At 35.9% G+C, this 20,267-nt stretch overlaps 1 long non-coding RNA gene across 1 annotated transcript; it reads right to left on the bottom strand.

Annotated features, from left to right (window-relative positions):
- Nucleotides 1-930: 930 nt before the first annotated feature.
- LOC128546670 (uncharacterized) lies at nt 931-20,169 on the bottom strand. Its single transcript, XR_008366145.1, has 3 exons — nt 19,984-20,169; nt 1,486-1,559; nt 931-1,024 (listed from the first exon to the last, which is right to left on the bottom strand). It is a non-coding gene; the product is annotated as an uncharacterized LOC128546670 (long non-coding RNA).
- Between the last annotated feature and the right edge of the window lie 98 nt (nt 20,170-20,267).

Genomic DNA, 20,267 nt, shown 5'->3' with positions numbered 1-20,267 from the left:
GTCTTCAGTTTTATTTGATGCTAGGTGTTTTGGTTCTTTAAAAAGCTGCTTTCCTTCAGAATCATAATATATCTGCCTTTTCAAATTGCCTTGTAAGTCTACATATTGAATTTGCCAGTCTGGGAGGGAAAATCCTGTTACTATATGAATAGAAATAGCTAAACCATTGTCAAATGGAGCTACGTCGTAACATGCACCGCTTGTCGTAAATACATTTTTGTAATCAACTTTACCGTTACAACATGTCATCAACCAAATCTTACTCGATCCTTTAAACACAATAAACCTGTTAATATATTCTGCGTCTATGTCTGTTTGAGGGTTTGCAATCTTTTTGTATCTCCCGTTGTTTGTAATTATTCCAAGTTCCATAGGGAAGCTACTTGCTGATGAAATTAAAGAACAGACGTTGCTTGAATTGTGCGTGGAAAAAAATGAAATAAATGAACCACATCCTCTACAGTATTTTCTTAATAAATCATCCTTCGGATGCATACATGTTAGCAAATTTCCCTTCGTTAATGGCACTAGATGCCTCTCAAACAACGAAGTGTCATCTGTCAGTTTAACAAAGTCATCTTTACCTACAATTCTATGGTTCTGACTCAAGGATATTTTTTCATGGTGTTTACAACATTGAAAACACATATACTGTTCACAAACACAGCAATATCCTACTGCCTCCCTTTCCGTGTATAAGTCACATATATTACAAGTCTGATCAAAAGTTTCACTTGATCCTAAATCGACTGTATCAAACTTCGTTAACTGTTCTGTAAATTTTGTAATAGTCTGAGTCCCAAGTGTCTTTTTTTCTTGGCAAGTCAGCGTCCAAGTTTCAACTCGCTGCGTAAGAAGGGATAATATCCTGGCAAAAAAAGATCCCATTTTCTTGTGGAACACAGTGTAAATGTAACCTTTGGTTATTAATTATTAATAAACATCCAAGGCTGGGTACAATAGTTCTTCAACTTTATTAAGACACGTGACAGTTACAAGCAAAAGAGATGACGATGATGACACCCTGAAATAATAAATAGTACAGCATACAAAATATCTTAGTCATAGATATCACTTTTAAGAAGTGTCAGCATTTACCAAAACGTGCACTTGTATTGTATTTTGTGACATCTCTAAGGCCTTTGACAGAGTTTGGCACAAAGGTCTCCTTTATAAACTTCAACTAAATATAATTAAAGGAAATTTATTAAAATAGACAAAGAGTTATCTTGAGAACAGAAACCAGAAAGTTTTTGTTGGCTCTTCTTTATCTGAATCTCTCAGCGTCAACGCCGGGGTGTCCCAAGGCCCGGGGTATACAAATCTCTCAAAGATATCTAAGCAAAGTAGCCTCTTTCAATATAAACAATAGGTGCATATCCCAGATGTTGCAAAATAATGTGTCTAGTGGTTTCGAATAAAAACATTACAACTGTTTATACCGGTATATATAAAAGTAAATCGACAGTCAAACAGTAAGCTTACCAATTTATAGAATTAGGTTAACATGCAAATGTCCTGCTCTTTTCTACATCCCTCCACTCACTCAGTGATCTGTGCTGTAAAGTTAGGAAATGCACGGATATTATTAACGGTGAAATAAACACAGAATCATGTGTCATTAGAAAAGAGACTGTCATCTCAAAACCATCTCAACTTAAAATATTTATAAATTATACCAGGATAGATCTGAATTACAAATCATTAGTCTGTTGTTTATAACTCACTGTTCACCTAAAATAACCTTTACAATAAACACTAACCATGAAACCCTACTACGAGAACTTCGGCGAACTGCCTTGCAAAATGTCTGACTAAAATACCTAAAAGTACCTCCAAAACAGAAGAGTGCTGGTCATGTGACCAGTTTTAGAGGCAACTAAAGCTAGACAGAGGTCAAAGGGAAGCAACTCCTATAACTAAACATATAAAACCTACCATAGTTACACTCTCCCCTACTCTGTTAAATGACGTCCCGTCATTCTGTCAGCAGTCAAATGTGTTGGTTTTCTTTTGCGTCAAACCTTAAGTAATAAGCAACTACTTGTTTAACTTACAAAAAATATGTTTACGTCTTTTTATAATATAATAAACATTATTATACCTTGACTTCCAGAAACAAAAATAAAAGTTATTATAATATCCCCCCCCCCTGACCTTTAAATTGCGGCCACGCAATTAAAAAAATGATGGAATTAGTTCATCAGTCGTATCATATATATTTACACACAACAGCTCATTAATTTGAAATTTGCTTTAAATCAAATTACGTTTCACAAAAATAAGAAGTACATCCTTATACATTATAATATAAAAACATCATTATACATTATCATATAAAAACATCATTTCACATAATATATCATATGTTTCATCTGGTATATTTAATATGCCAATCTGGTTCTTTCTTATATCTTTTTGACCGTCCTGGTGCTGCTTTTGGTGGAGACACAGATGTGATTTGTTCTGTTTTTATCTCTTTGTCTTTCTGTCCTGACAATACATTCCTATTGTCTACAGAAGAATGTATGTCTAGTTCTTCTATAATTACCTTAGGTTCCTTACTTTCACCACTTTCACTGAAATCACCACCTATAGCACCTGTAGTGTCTGAACTCTCAATAGCCACATCATTATATGTATTCTCTATCATAGTATCTGGTCTGTCTTGGCTATAAATATATATGTACATTACGTTTGGTCTTTTGGTGTAACAAGTTTCTTTGCCCACCCTTCATCAATCCTCTTTACCATTGTTGTATGAATATCTGGAAGAACATCAACTTCTATAGTATCCGTTTCATTACTGTCTGTTGTTGCAACATCTGGTACGCTTTCATCCTTCTCATTCCATCTTCTCTAATATAGAACTATCTGGATCATGAGCGTCGTCATATCGATATGTGGGTAACACATATGTGTATACAGTATCTGTTTTAGACTCATCATCAGTAACGTCACTTATTTTCCCTTGTCTACACTTCTGATCATCTTTATCAAAAGTTGATCTCTTATTAGGTACCTGTTTGTCTTTTCTCATTTGTGTTTTTGTCTGAGATTGTACTCTTTCACTGATCTCACCTGTCCTTATCATTGACCAAATATAAGTGATTTCTAAGTCTTAACCTTGCCTGATCTTTCTGCTTTAACTTTATACACTGTCTCCTCTTTGTTGTTCTATAACTTCGTATAGCTCTTCCTCGAATGTGTCTGCAATTTTGTTTGCATTCAAATTTCAAGATCTTTTCCAACACTTTGTCACCTAAAGATATTTTTACAGCTTTGCTTTTGCTTTTCTATCAAAGTACTTCTTTTGTTTCTGTCTTGCCTTTTCAGTGTGTTGTTCAACAATTTCGTTTGTCTTTTCTTTTCTTTTTTAAGGTCTTATAGTACTCATTTACTGTTTTCTCTTCTAATTGATCATTTGCTTGTTGGAATAGCATATCTGTTGGAAGTTTTGGTTTCCTGCCAAACATCAGTTCATATGGTGAAATTTTAGTTGTTTCGAGTGGCGTGCAATTGTATGCGTAGACAAGAGATGATATGTATTTCTTCCAATCATTCTTTTGCTCTGTTTCTAATGTTCCTAACATGTCTAACAGGGACCGCTTAAACCTTTCAGTGATTCTGTTTCCCATTGGATGATATACAGATGTTCTGCTCTTTTCCATGTTAGTAACCTTACACAATTCCTTCATTATTTCTAACTGGAAGTTAGCCTTGATCTGAATGTATGATGGTTGGTATCCCATAGTAAACTATGAAATGATTATGAAATGCCTCTGCTGTTGTTCTTGCTCTTTTTTTTTTTGTTGGAATAACAATTGCAAATTTAGTGAAGTGATCAGTTACAGCCTGGATGTTTGAAATACCAGCATTTGCTAGTTCTAGTGTAAGGTAATCCATGCATACTAGTTCCAATGGATATGATGTTGTTATATTGATCGATGGTGCGAAGATATTGGTCTTTGATTTCCGCCTGAGACACCGATTACCTTTTGATATCCAATTGTCTACATCTACAGTCATTCTCGGCCAGAAAAATCTTTCGCGTAACAAACCAAGTGTTCTTTCACGTGCCGAGTGACCTAGTTTATCATGAAGGTGGTTGAAGTGTTCTCTGTCCTGTTGCATCTAATTTAGCTGAACTAAGGATGTGTGTGAGTGGATTGTTGTTGTCAGTTAGTACTATGAAGTGTTTAAGAGCGAGATGATATAAGAACTTTTCTGTAACTGCCAATTTCAATGCCAAGAATTCTAATTTAAATGCAAAGTAATTTCTTTCAGATTTTGTTAACAGCCTGCTTGCGTTTGAAATGAGACTTTTCTTTTTCCTTGTATTTGATATAGGACTGCTCCAAGAGCTTTTGTCAATATGAAGTTCAAAGGGTAATTCAAAATCTTGGTAAGCCAATATTAGGGTGATGAAAGGATTGTTCTGATATGGGTCGTGTAATTGCAGAAAATAATTCCATGAGCCTTATGTAGTATGATGCGAAAGGAAGAAAAGATCTCAATTCATCGGAGTTTCTGGTGTTGGCCAATTCTTTATCTTCTGTATCTTCTCTGGGTCAGTTTTTACTCCAACTACGCTGACAACATGTCCTAAAAAATGTACTCTATGCTGAATGGAGAAGTATTTTTCTGATGAAAGTTTCAAATTGCATTCTATCACTCTTGTTAAAACCAGATCTAAATGTGTGGGATGTTCCTCAAATATTTTGCTGAAAATGATGAGGTTGTCTAAGTAGATGACGCAGATTTTCATGTTGAAATCACTTAGACAGTCTTCCATCAGTCTTTGGTACGTCGCCGGAGAATTAGCAAGTCTAAATGGCATTTTATTGTACTCAAAGAAACCTAGTGGCCAACTGTGAAAGCAGTTCTTTCTTTATGATCTTCTTCAATTTCAATCTGGTGACAGATTTTTATCAATTGTACTGAAGTATTTGCTGCCTTTTAACACGTCGAAAACTTTTTCGATTCTTGGGAGGACATATGAATCTTTGACGCTTTTGTTGTTCAACATTCGATAATCCAGACACATTCTTTTCCTTTACTAACACAACAATGGAGCACCACGGTGATTTTGACTTTCGGATGATTCCTGCAGCTAACAATTGTTCAAGGTGTGTTCGAATATCATCAATCATCATAGAAGGTATTCTTCTGTGTCTCTGTTAAAAGGGAGTCTCAGCTAGCAAATCTAGCTGATGCTTGATCTTTCCATAATTTCAAATGTCAGTGTCACTTGTGGAGAAAACGTTCTTATGTTTTTGAAGAATGTGTTTTATCTGTTGAGTCTGTTCTTGCGTAAGTTGTTTACTATCATCTATATGTAGATCATCAGTAATATCATTATGAACTTCCTTTTCTTCCATCCTGTCAAATACGTCTTGGTCAATTAATACAATTTGTAACTCTCCAATAATTGCTCTTGTTTCTATTGTCACAGTGTTTGTGCTCAAGTTAGAAATGTTGACGGTAACTTCTCTGTTTTTACCATACTCATAATGAATTACGCCTGGAGTTATATCTAGATATGATGGTATACTTGAATACTCTGTTTCTTGTATAATGGCTGCCGTTGGGTTGTATTCAGCTTCTTTATCTGTTGTGAAATGAACAGATCCATTTGGTCTGATGTAAATCTTTTCAAACAATGCACTTCTAAGAATCGCTAATCTATTTTTGTTCTTCTTATTATGTAAGTTCTTTCTCCCGGACTACATTGCATCGAAAAGTCAAGCAGCATGAAGTGTAAAGATCTGCCTTTTGCAAAAATTGTTGTCCAAAGGTGTTTCTACATTCTGTTAGTAGTACCTGAGTTGTATTTGTTCCAATGATAACAGGAGTCTTGGAGGAATATGTTGTATCTGGTGTTATTAGAAACAAAAACTGACGTGGTTGAGATTTCGGTAAGCCACTATTAACTTGTAATTCGCCTTCAACATATCCAAGGTATGGAATACTCTGTCCATCTGCGCATTCATGTAAAAGATTTCAAAGAGGTTGTATTTCATTCTATCAAAAATGATTTGTTAATCATACTTACACAACTTCCACTATCAAATAGAGCCGTGGTTATTACGTTTTTGATGTTTACTTGCGCTTCGTTTATATTTCCTATTAATTTGGGATCTTTATTTTTAGTGCTCTGGTCCGATCCCACGACAGGAGCACGTACTCTTTTGGGAAATTTCGAGCACAATGTCCTCTCTGATTGCAGTTAAAGCATGTCGGTGATGATTTCAAGGTACAGTTTCTTGCAATATGCCCTTTCCTGTTGCAGTTGTAACAGATTGGTTGCATGCTACTTGTTCCAGTTGATCTTCTTGGCTCCTCGCCTCTTCCTCTACTTCTGCCTCTACTTGATCTCACAGGCCCTCCTCTATATTGACTGTCCCTACATATGTTGGAAAATCCATGTCCAAATGGTCTCTCTATGGAAGAGGTGTCCTGTTTCTTTTCAATTGTGTCAATTCTCTCATGTAACTTCTTTAATAGCGCCTTTACTTCCGTCAGTTCTGAGGAATCTGTCTTTTCACTCACGTTTACTGCTGCCTCAATCTTGAATCTGCCGTAGGCATGGACGGTGTCGCATTTATAGGAAGCTAAATGTTTAATTTCGGTTTAGAGTCCTTGGAAAAGAACTTTTTTCAAGATTTCATCATCAATCCTTTTCAGGCCTTTAAGTTCTACTGCTTGGTTGAACATTTCTTCTAATCTAGTTGTGTAGCTTGTAATTGTTTCAAAATAGGTAAATAGATTTTTCGGAGTATACTTTCTCGCGTTTCAATGTTTCCAATTGTGCTACTTAGTTTCTGCATTACTTCACAGATCGTAACTCCAATTCAAAGTCGACGAACTACATCACTTGCATTCCCTTTAACAGCCCGTCTCACTCCTATTATATTAATACGATTTGTTTTTCTGTAAATGTCTTCTCAGCTATTAAAGCTTAAACTTCAAACTTGAATGTTTTCCAAGTAACTTCCGCTTTATTATCATCTACTGAAAAACTAGACAGTTTTAGAAAATGATAAGTTCTGGCAGTTATCCTTGGTGTTATTTCTGGTTGTGGTATCATCGCAGTGGGGGTCTTTAGTTTTCGTATTTCAAATTCTCTAGTTTTTGGTTTGGTTTGGTTTGGTCCCGTTAGTTCCATCTTGACAGTTGTCTCTCAAATATGTTTAATTGCAGATATAATATCTTCTTGCGTTGTACTTGTTTTTTCCCCATCTTCAATACATGGAATGCCGCTAAGATGTTCCTGTCATCTTCTGTTAGTCCTGTGTCTGTCACATGCTTCGCTTCTAGACTTTCATCTTTAACATCTACTCCGACATCTGCTTCTCCTCCAGCTTCTGAGGTTCCCCAAACTGCCATAGCGTGTTATCCTCTTCACTCATCTTTCAAATCTGCTTTCGCTAACTTGTCATTTATGGCAAAAAAATTCATTTTGCTGTAATCGCATCAATCTATCTAGTTCACTTTAGCTTCAATTCACCGGTCTAAATAATTCACTTTAGCTTTGATACACTATTCTATTTAATTCTCTTTTGTTTCAACATATAATTTCGGCTTTAATATATCAATCTATTTACTGCTGATTTCAGAAAAACCCGCCGAATGTTTACATAAAACGCAGATAGTAAATGACGTAGCTGTCACTCTAGTTATCGGTGAGAGGGTAATTTGATCACACTTGTAGTTTGCTCCGCCCAAAAGTATATTTCTATCGATCACAATGGTTTAAAGTTACAGAAACGAAGCGAGAAAAGCAACGGTGTAAAGGGTTAGTTACAAAAGGAAAATATTACGGGTTTATTTCAAGATTATCCTGCATAATACATACACACATGTGCATGTACACATACGCAGCATTTACACTTAAAACTACAATGTATTTAGATTATAGATTTGAACTGTCTGAAGATCAACATTGATGTGTATAATTTGTATTTATAGCAACTCTCGACGAAATACATCGAATGCTACCACAAATTTTGTCTGTTATTGTTCGAAGGTTTCACGTATTTATTTTAAATTGGTGTATCCAGTCTTCGTACAATTTCCAAGGATGTCGGTCATGGAAATTTTTTCAAACGCGGAAAATATACTCGATGTTGTCTTTACACATTGAACTATAAGGTTCGTTTTTCAATTTTGCTTTCAATTGTGAGAAAACACGTGATACCAAAGACGTAAACAAGAGCTGTCTGATGACAGCGCGCTCGACTATTCGAAGAATTGATTGAAGAATGGGGTCAAAATATTTCCACGGATATTCAGACAAAAGAAATAAATAGATTAGACAAACAATGTTCCTGTATTTCTTTGATTTCGATAAGTCTTGCACTAAATGGCAATATATGAGCCAATTTCAAAGTCCAAAAAGGGCCATAATTCAGTCAAAATAGTTATGTACTCTTGCCTACAGATGGAAATCATAATGATAAACAAGTGTTAAGTTCAAAAGCTTTATCTTAAAAGACTTTGTCAAAATATGAACTGGTACGAAAAACTTAACCATGATTTCTAAGACAAAAGGGGCCATAATTCAGCCAAAATCCTTGATGGAGTTATGTGCTCTTGCCTATAACTGGCCATGATGATGGTAAACAAGTGTTGAAAGTTTCAAAGCTTTATCTCAAAAGACTTTGTCTAAATATGAACTGGTACGAAAAACTTAACCAAGATTTCTAAGTCGAAAGGGGCCATAATTCAGCCAAAATCCCTGATGGAGTTATGTACTCTTGCCTATAACTGGCCATGGCGATGGTAAACAAGTGTTGAAAGTTTCAAAGCTTTATCTTAAAAGACTTTGTCAAAATATGAACTGGTACAAAAAACTTAACCAAGATTTCTAAGTCGAAAGGGGCCATAATTCAGCCAAAATCCCTGATGGAGTTATGTACTCTTGCCTATAACTGGCCATGGTGATGGTAAACAAGTGTTGAAAGTTTCAAAGCTTTATCTTAAAAGACTTTGTCAAAATATGAACTGGTACGAAAAACTTAACCATGATTTCTAAGACAAAAGGGGCCATAATTCAGCCAAAATCCTTGATGGAGTTATGTGCTCTTGCCTATAACTGGCCATGATGATGGTAAACAAGTGTTGAAAGTTTCAAAGCTTTATCTCAAAAGACTTTGTCAAAATGTGGACTGGTACGAAAATCTTAACCAAGGTGTGACGCCGACGCCGTGGTGAGTAGGATAGCTCTACTTATTCTTCGAATAGTCGAGCTAAAAATGGTACTAGTAGCTTCCTCGCTTGACGCTCAGCATTAAGAGGATAATGATAGGACTGGTCAGCCCGGTGTCAGTAAAATGTGACTGGATGGGGTATCATGCCACGTGTCTACGGCGTGATATTCTAGTGAATAACGGCTACAGGACCGGAAGTTGAGTTGTTGATAAGTAGGACCTAAATACATGTTCAATGTACGAATAAAAAGTTCCAGTTAATTCAAGTCTGTCTTCAGAAATCGCATGTCTGCTAGATTCTCAAACACAGAAAACTGTTTATTACCTTAATAACTTGAGTAATGTATATAACAGGGCATTTATGTTTAAATTAAATATTCTATTTTTTTAACATGAAAAGTGATGCCAATCAGGCTATGATTTACTATTGTAAACTTAGATCCCTGACCAAGCGACAAAAAAACCCACATATTTTGATCTTTATGCACCCGCTGACTTAATTCGCATTTTGTAGTGAGGCTAGAAGGGATTAATGATTTTTTTTATCAACCTGTCACAAGGAAATCGATGGACATAGGAGACAGAAAAATACTTTTATACGTGAAATAATCGAGATAATGCAACGGTTATCAGCAGCTATCGAATAAAAAAGCTAGAAAGCGCCTCGGTTCGTACTTTTTATCAGGTAAGATGTGGACATGTACACAGCATATGCATAAAACCGTTGTGCAGAAATGGATACCTGAGTATGTAAAGGAAAGACAAAAACTGACTAATTTGTGTTGTTTCAACAATTTGTCTTGCGCGTCCTGGATTGTGTGGGGCCTAATTATTCCCAGAAAACTTCAGTGTAGAGAGTTAGTTTAAAAAGACGAAAGACGCAAAACAAAACGAAAAGAGCCCGAGTGAAATCAGTTCTGCACTGCGTATTGGCTCATGATCAGCATTAGTAATGTTACTTATGTCATGTTTATCTAGCGAGGTAAATCACTTGTGTCCTAAATTAGAAAGTTTTCTGTTGCATATGTGACTCAATCGAGTTCAAGTGTAGTATGCACTAACCGTGGCTCCCTATCAATACCTTCAGTGCTTTGGTCTTATGACATCTCTTTTCGTTTCAAAGATATATTTGCGTTACTATACTTATGGCCGCCAAACATGGGGGTAAATTTATGCTTTGTAAGCCCGATTTCTATTGGTTACTTTGCAAAACGTAATATATGTCTCCGATTTTTCGGCGGACGTCGTCTAAGAACGAATTCGTGACCTGGACTGACCCATGCCACGTGACTTATTTGCAAATCAGCTACTTGATAGTTGTTAACGCCTTTTATCACATGTAAACTTGACGTCGTGGAAGTGAAATAAAGCCATTACATAAATTTGATAATACTCTAGTGTAATAAAGCTTTGACGTTGACGTGTTATAGGAGATGTTGTTCGAATTTACATGATTAATAATAAAGAACTCTATTCTATACAACGTTTCGGCTTTATTCGCCTTTATCAAGTATACATGTTCTGAGAAGTGTCGTAAATATCACATTTCGACCATGTTCATTGCTTTCTCAATAACAATAATATGGTAATGACGTTACGTTACCATAGCGTAAAACAAAAATATAACGCACCAAATAGACGTTGACTAACAAAAACACAGATCATTAATAAAACGGTGATGACAATGTCATAAGACCCAATTTACATGGTAAAGCCGAAACGTTGTATAGAATAGAGTTGTTTATTTTTAACTGATATCACCAATCCCTTTGAATTTCATACTAACGAATTTACTCGGTCAATAATAGGTGAAGAAAGACGAAATTTTGATGTTTCAACAGGAAAAGCTTACATGTGATAAAAAGAATATTACATTTGTGTCCTTCCACTTTGAATTTATTAAACTCGTTGAATAAAATTGATAAAATGCTCGGCAGAACTTGTTTAATAAATTCAGTATGAAAAGACACTCATGAAATATCCTCTATATAGATAATTTATCAAAATGAAAGATTTATGCAACACTGCCTGATTGAAAGAGGGTGTCTTTTTTTTTTTTTTGCTATTCTGATTGTGCAACGCTTTTGTCCTCAATGACGCTGTTTATGGTTTTAAGCTACGTTTCGCTCAGCATATTCAGAAGAATATTGATATATCTAAAAATTGATAAGTAAGATTAATAAATATAATAAAAACCTGTTCAAATACCAACACATATCAATTTACAGAAAAAGCTCAATACGGTCTGCGTATCACATTAATAAGGGTGTGATTAGCCGATCGATTAAAGTTTTCTAGGTAGAGAAATGTCTTCCAGACAACTACTGTAATAATTCGTCGCAGATTAAACGAAACAAAAATTGCACTCCTACGAAACCTTTGTGAAAAATTAAACGAGAACCATATGAATTGTGAAAGTGTGGGGTTTAGTTTTGCTATTTGAAAAATGTTAGATAGATGACAGAATAACACAAATGAATTTTATAGGTAGATAAAATGATTTATGTCATTGTTGTACATTTGGGGCGAATTGGTCCCATTCTGAATTATGTTAAATTATGTACTACGGTAAAAGCCAATCTGGGAATTCCTTTTATCACGTGATACCGTTGAACCAATCGGGAAACGGCATCTTCCTTCTTCGTCAGCATTCAAGAGTGAATAGCACGCTTCTTTCTTTAATTTTATTTTGGCTAATTTCTGGTTTTATCTTAGGTGATTTGGTTGAATATTTATGGTAATCTTATACATAACATATTTGTTAACAGTTATACACTCTGGTTTACTGCAGTACGGATGGGATATACTTGTAAATTTCGATGTTTACTTGTACACGGCGATGGAATGTAAACTTCGTATAATAATTCAGAATGGCGGTTTACATCCAGATTTTGGGTCATTCTTTTGTGACATTTCCATTTAAAACTATCGTCGTCGTCATTGGTCAAATATTCTTGTTATCCTGGAGCTAACGTCGAAGCACTACGGAATAATTTGTCGGACATTGAGTAATTGTTCTCCGGACGTTGTGGTTCTCGTGATTGGAACAAACGATTTCTCTTGAAGAGGCTGACCTCAACACTGTTATATCATCAATTGTGGATCTTGCGGACAGGTTGATATTTCTTAAATACGTAAAAAGTGCTAATCTACTATATTTTCCATTGACAACCTTCTGAAACAGACCGCTACCAAGTAGATACTTCTCGGTGTAATCACCAGGTTGATGACTCAAATTATCTGTTATCAGCACGGATTCAAGAACTTCCGCATACTCGGGTTACTTTTTAGAGTATAAAAGGATTTTGGTCGCAAATGGCCCAGTCCACTGACTTCTCAGCAGACGGCGTACACCTGTCAGATGGAGGCCTACGGCAGTTATATTCCAACATCCATGCTGCAATGGTTAAAACATTAAACAGAGGACTGCAGATTTAGATGAACAAGATACGTAACTTTTTTACTCATAGCATTCTATGCTTTAGATTTGAAAAGTATATCAATATTGTCCAGCAGTTCATGTAAAGGGCATTCTTAATGATTTTCGTTTGCCTAAATTTTATTCTAAATACCCTACTGTTTTGATTGCTAACAAGCTCAATAATTAATGGTCTATATCAAACTGTGCAATATGTTGCCGTGCTAAAAACGTTACAGAACGATAACATTTCAAGATTTTTCATTGTTTTTGTCTTGTTATTGTGACATCTGCTGCATTAAATCAAACTATGTACCTTGTAACCTTTTCCTGGTGTAAATCTTCATTCAGTAAAATTATAATTCTCTGATATTTTCATTATTATGAAATTTATTGTTGTATCCGATGAAAGGTTTATCTAGGCGGTGCAGTCTGACATTTTAAATGGTAAATTCAATGATGTAAACAGCTCTGACCTTCAATTCAATATAAAGATTGTGGTGTAGCATGAATGTGTTTTTAATTATTTTATCAACCGCAGCTCGCAATCATGCTATATCAAGTTACAGTACGATCTGGTACATTTCATAAATTTGTTACCGGCATTTGTTTGGAGTCCTCATATATTGTTATTATTATTTATTTTTTTTTATTTGGCATTGAAATCCCAATAAGGGTAACAGTGTGATTTTTAATTTCATATGATTGTTTAAAGCATTTATTTGCCTTATCAGTTTCAAACTTGTCATTTTAAAGATAAATAAGATAAAACTGCTTTTTGACAAATGTTTTTTTGTTCCAGACTATGTTCTGATGTTCCAGACGATGTTCCAGACTATGTTCTGATGTATTATAATTGTAACAAAATAATAATAATAATAATATATACATTTTATTTAATAGCAAGTTTTCAGTGTGTTACATTGTCATACGTTACAGACTAATTTTAGATTTCCGTACGTGTTACGATGTTCGAGATTATGTCTCTGATGTTTTCCAGTCTATGTTCTGATGTTTTCCAGACTATTTTCTGATATTGTCCAGAATATGTTCTGAAGTTCATGAATATTTGCTTATGTTACAGACTATTTTGCTTTCCAGATTTTTGTTCTGATGTTCTAGTTTCAGACTTCGTTCTGTTGCTACAGATTACGTTCTGATATTCCAGACTTTGTTCTAATGTTCCAGTCTATTTTCTGATGTTCCAGACTATGTTCTAACGTATGATATAAACATGAAATAGTACTATTAAGATTCGCAGTGTTTTAATGTTATTATGTGTGACATACTAGATCTATGTTCTGAAGTTCATGAATGTTTGCTGATGTTACAGACTACTTTGTTTTTTCAGTCTTATGTTCTGATATTCCAGACTTATGTTATGATGTTCCAGACTTTGTTCTGAGGTTCCATTCTATGTTATGATGTTCCAGACTTTGTTCTGACTGATGTTCCAGACTTTGTTCTGAGGTTCCAGACTGATGTTCTGATGTTTCAGACTATATTCTGAGGTTTCAAACTACGTTTTGGGATTCCAGACTATGTTCTAAGGTCCCAGACTATGTTCTGAGGTTCCAGACTATGTTCTGAGGTTCAAGACTTTTTTCTGAGGTTCCAGACTTTCTTCTGACATATGATATATGCATGAAGTAGTATTATTAAGTTTCACAGTGTTTTGATATTATTATGTTTGTCTTACAGATATTTTCCAGACTATGTTCTGCAGTTCATAAATATTTTTTTTTTATGTTAAAGACTACTTTGTTGTTATTTTTTCAGACTTATGTTCTGATGTTCTAGACTTTGTTCTGATGTTCCAGACTATGTTCTGAGGTTTCAGACTATGTTCTGAGGTTCCGGACTATGATTCGAGGTTCCTGACTATGTTCCGAGGTTCCAGACTATGTTCTGAGGTTCCAGACTATGTTCTGAGGTTCCGGACTATGATCCGAGGTTCCGGACTATGTTCCGAGGTTCCAGACTTTGTTCTGAGGTTCTAGACTATGTTCTGAGGTTCAAGACTTTGTTCTGAGGTTCCAGGCTTTGTTCTGACGTATGATATATACATGAAATAATATTATTAAGTTTCACGGCGTTTTGATGTTATTCTGTTTGTCTTACAGATGTTTTCCAGACTATATTCTGCAGTTCATTAATATTTCCTTATGTTAAAGACTACTTTGTTGTTATTTTTCAGACTTATGTTATGATGTTCTAGACTTTGTTCTGATGTTCCAGTCTGATGTTCTGATGTTCCAGACTATGTTCTGAGGTTCCAGACAATGTTCTGAGGTTCCGGACTATGATCCGAGGTTCCAGACTATGTTCTGAGGTTCCAGGCTATGTTCTGAGGTTCCGGATTATGATCTGAGGGTCCGGACTATGTTCCGAGGTTCCGGACTTTGTTCTGAGGTTCCAGACTATGTTCTGAGATTCCAGACTATGTTCTGAGGTTTCAGACTATGTTCCGAGGTTCCGGACTATGTTCCGAGGTTCCAGACTGTGTTCTGGAGTTTCAGACTTTGTTCTGAGGCTCCAGACTATGTTCTGAGGTTCCAGACTATGTTCTGGCGTACGTCATTTTTCTCAGTGTTCTAATATTATTATGTTCTTCTTACAGATGGAACGCCAAAAACGCTCTGCTACCACGAGACAGATACTCATTTATAGCACCAGACGGTACACCAGCATGTTGTGCCTAAAACAAACAACGAGTTATCGTCGACAGTTTACGAAAATACGTCAATTTCAGACTATTCAAACAGTGAGGAGGAACAAGACAATTTAGTTCATGTCGTAAATTCACATGTAAATCACTTGCTGGAAATATGCTTGGTAGCCATACATACTTCGTCGAACCGGTTTCCACCCCAAGGACGCTGTCAGTTTCACAGTCCCTAAATGATAAAACAAATTCAGAACAACAAGTTCATCGACTTTGCATTACTGTTGCCAAACATGGCTTTTCCTCTTGCAGAAAAACAAAACAACATGCACACCATTTCCTAATAATTCTTTTTAAGGAAACATCTTCCGTAGACACACCTAGTTCCTTAACAATATCTGCTGGTCATACAACAGGCGATGTTTATGCCGAGAGCCGCTATGCCCTCGGCCCCGTTTCTGGGTTCTACAGAGGATCATATCACTCTGGCCATTGTGCCTTCACTGGCGAAGACTAAGCCTTTTCCACACACATTCAACAATTTGTTAACACCACAACCACACTTAACATCAATCGTAATCAAAAACAGGGGCATAGTTGGCAAACCTACGATTTCCATACGGGTAAATGTTTTGTCAAGATACTTAAGGGGATCATGAGGTCACGACTACTTAATACTAGGTTTCACCATAGGTTTTCATCTTGGTTACACTGGTCCTCATCGCCCTTCTTCATGCTCAAACCTCTAATCTTATTCTGAATACCCGAATATTTTCCAACGAAAACTACAAACAGATTTATAAATGTACTAATTTCATAAAATGTCCTTTTTCGGAAAGACCTTTTCCTACCCTTCACGATAGTACTTCACCGTTCTAAACACAGGTATCTGTGCCCATTACGGGCCTTACAGATATATTTAAACACAATCTCAACTTGCAAGGGTCCTTTATTACGATTTCGCTGCGGCCATCCAGTTCCTTCAACTTTCATCCGACGCATTCTCAAACTCTGTGTAGAAGCCTATCGGCTTGACCCCATTACGTCCACAACACACTCATTCCGTGTTAGAGGGACAACTTTGGCCCATGGCATGCACTTCTCCAATACACAAATTCCACGATCCGGCCGTTGGTCGTCACAGGCTCACACAAAATACATACGTCAAAACATCACAAACGATCCTGTAAAACAGCTATATAGGCATGTGTGATTTTCAGAGATCACATTCTGTCTTGACGGGTATATTCAGCAACCATTTCCAGTGGTATTTAAAGGCTTACCACCAATTTGAGTTTCTTTCTTCGTTGTCTGTCTCAGGTAGCAAAGCGTTACATATATTAAAAGTGTTCGTTTTTAGTTTATAATGGCTGTCACAGTGAAAGAATTAAGCACGGCTAGATCTATATGATAATATAAATATGTCGAATGAACAGTCTCGCTATGTACCGCGGGAGTTATACATGCACTGCTCGATTGTCTGAGGCGACGAGCTTATTTTCTTGAATTTTCATTTGCTCGACTGACTGAAACAGCGAGCAAGGATTTTTCTTATTGCTTGCCTGACTGAGGCAGCAAGCTTAATGTTTTAGTTTGTTTTTGTTGTTGTTTGTATATATTACTCGACTGACTGAGGTGGTGAACTTAGAACATATTCAAAGATCAATTTTAAACAACAAGTTTAGATGTTATACTGTTTGCAAAGTGTCAAAGTGACTTTTTAGCTCGACTGACTGAGGCGGCGAGCTTTATCGTCTTTTCCCATTGCTCGACGAACTCGAGCTTATGAAACATAAGGTGTGCATCGATTTATAAACAAAGACAGTCAGTACTGCTCGATTGTCTGAGGCGACGAGCTTACTTTCTTCAATTTTTATTTGCTCGACTGACTGAAGCAGCGAGCCAGAACTTTTTCTCATTACTTGACTGACTTAGGCAGCAAGCTTAATGTTTAAGTCTGTTTTGTTGTTGTTTTTATAAATTACTCGTCTGTCTGAGGTGGCGAGCTTAGAACATATTCAAAGTGTCAATTTTAAACAACAAGTTTAGATATTACATTGTTTGCAAAGTGTCCTTTTAGCTCGACTGATCGAGGCGGCGAGCTTTATCGTCTTTTCCCATTGCTCGACGAGCTCGATCTTATGAAACACAAGGTGTGCATCGATTAATAAACACAAACAGTCAGTACTGCTCGATTGTCTGAGGCGACGAGCTTACTTTCTTCAGTTTTATTTGCTCGACTGACTGAAGCAGCGAGTCAGAATATTTTCTTATTACTTGACTGACTTAGGCAGCAAGCTGAATGTTTTAGTTTTTTGTGTTGTTTTATTTGTGTTGCTTTAAAGCATATTCAAAGTGTCAATTTTAAGCAGCAACTTTCAATGTTATATTGTTTGCAAAGTGTCTTTTAGCTCGACTGGCTGAGGCTGCGAACTCTATAGTCATTTATCATTGCTTGACGAGCTCGAGCTTAAGAAACATTTATAAGCAGAGACATCAGTAGCAACGGTTTTCCTTTTAATACTGAACTTGTTTTTTGTTAAACTTGGCTTGTCTAGTGTTAGTCATTTGAACGAAATGGTTCTACCTTTTTGTTTCTATACGATTCTTGCCATTGTTTTGTACAAAATTTATAGACACACCATAGTCAATTACTAATGTGTTTTATATTTTTCTGACCATCCTATAATATTTTTTTTCGGACTGAAATATCTGTCTTAGGCGGCAATCATTTGTAATTCACCTTATAATCTTCTTAGACTTGTTTACACACCCACATCATACCTGTTACATGGATATTTACCATGACACTCAAGCATCTGTCCCTGTGTCTCTGGGCGGCATCCCAGGTCACTTGTTCCCTGGTCTTTCGTGGCGGTATTTTTCGCCCAGATATGTGAAAATATATATTTGTTAAGGTATTGTTCGGCAAAATAAATATTGCCCTTTTTCAGTCAACACTTAGTTCACTCTTATATTTTCCCATACATAGTCCTCAGGGTCAGTGCTTCGTTGTGAACAGATGCACATAAATGAATTTTATAGGTAGATAAAATGATTTATGTCATTGTTGTACATTTGGGGCGAATTGGTCCCATTCTGAATTATGTTAAATTATGTACTACGGTAAAAGCCAATCTGGGAATTCCTTTTATCACGTGATACCGTTGAACCAATCGGGAAACGGCATCTTCCTTCTTCGTCAGCATTCAAGAGTGAATAGCACGCTTCTTTCTTTAATTTTATTTTGGCTAATTTCTGGTTTTATCTTACCACCACCTCCCATTCCACCTCCTCTTTCAAATGACAATATCTAATTTTGAAAGATTTCTCTTAATATGCAAATTCATCTACATTTGTTGATATGCTTTCGGCGGTTTTATCCGCCCTAATATGTGAATATATATATTTATTATGGCATTGGGCTGTAACTTCATTCAGATATGGGAACATATCTATTTGTTAAAGGCGGTATTTTTCGCCCAGATATGTGAAAATATAAATTTGTTAAGGTATTTTTCGGCGGTATTTTTCGCCTAGATATGTGAACACATATATTTGTTAATGTATTGTTCGCCAAAGGCGGTATTTTTCGCCCAGATATGTGAAAATATATATTTGTTAAGGTATTGTTCGGCAAAATAAATATTGCCCTTTTTCAGTCAACACTTAGTTCACTCTTATATTTTCCCATACATAGTCCTCAGGGTCAGTGCTTCGTTGTGAACAGATGCACATAAATGATATGAAAACCGGAATCCAGGTTGGTCCTAGTTTTCGGAACGTTTGGAGTTCTAGGTGTGTTAATGTTGTTTTCTCACTAAATTCCTAACGTAAAACCGACCGACATCAATATAGTGTACAATCTAATTATAGAACTGGTTGCTAGAGCGGTTGCCAAGATCTGCCCAGGTTTTCAGTCACATGGTCTTATGACTACCGTGTCTATCTCATGTGAGCCAATCAAATTCAAGCTCGAACCAATCAAATCGGGAATCCCAAAGAATACCAATGTTTACTTGCTCAAACTAGAGCCTCTACACAAAATGATCTAAATAAAACTACACAAAAACAAATAGAATCAAACAAGTGTTATAAACCACAGAGTAACTCAGTAAGCAATAATGTTTTAAATATCCCAAATAAATTTGATATCAGAACTGACAGCATGACTGAGGTAAAAACTGTAACAATAGTTTGTATATGCACTAAAGGGAGATGATTCCGAAAAGATGACAAATTATAGAGATATCAGTTAGTTTCAGAGTTTTGTGATAAGACAGGAAATTTAGGCTTTGAAGAGAGAAAAAAAAATTGTGAATGATTGATCCCCATTACCAATTAATTAATTAACTGTGATATCATGCATAGTGAATTTCTCTCAGACTTGCTGCATTATTCACCTTCAGACAAAATATCAGATAGATCTAATTACATTTATACTTTATAAAAGATACTTTCAAAAACTGCTGTCTAAAACGGGCTATGTTCGTTTTTTTTTTTAATTTGTAAGAGAAATAGGTGACAAGTTCAAGCCTGGAATTACTACAATTTCTGAATGTTTAATCGCCTTAGTTACTTAAAAATCTGTTGATCGGCAATGCCACTAGATCACAATTCTGTCTTAATAAACGTTCTGCTTTGATTTTAGTATTTCTGATAGTTAAGTTCACTGAAACTGTACCAACCGTGAGTCCTAGTTACTGCAGATTTTGTCGTCTTAAGCTATCCTGCCGATACCCTATCCAAAAGTGCTGCTAGCCAGGTTCGTTGTCAAGGATACCACTGATCAAATCCTGCCTTTAAAATAAACACTAAAAATGAAATCCTACTACGAGAACAACTACCTCGCCAAATTCTGACTAAAATACCTCCAAAACAGAAGAGTTCTGGTCATGTGACCAGTTTTTGCGGCATCTAAAAATAAACAGAGGTCAAAAGGAAACAATTCCTATGTCTAAACATATATCTT

Source organism: Mercenaria mercenaria, chromosome 11 (genome assembly GCF_021730395.1).
Source record: "Mercenaria mercenaria strain notata chromosome 11, MADL_Memer_1, whole genome shotgun sequence".
In the NCBI taxonomy this organism is placed as follows: Eukaryota; Metazoa; Mollusca; class Bivalvia; order Venerida; family Veneridae; genus Mercenaria; species Mercenaria mercenaria.
Note: the sequence above shows the minus strand (reverse complement) of the source record. Positions and strands in the feature narration are given on the sequence as shown.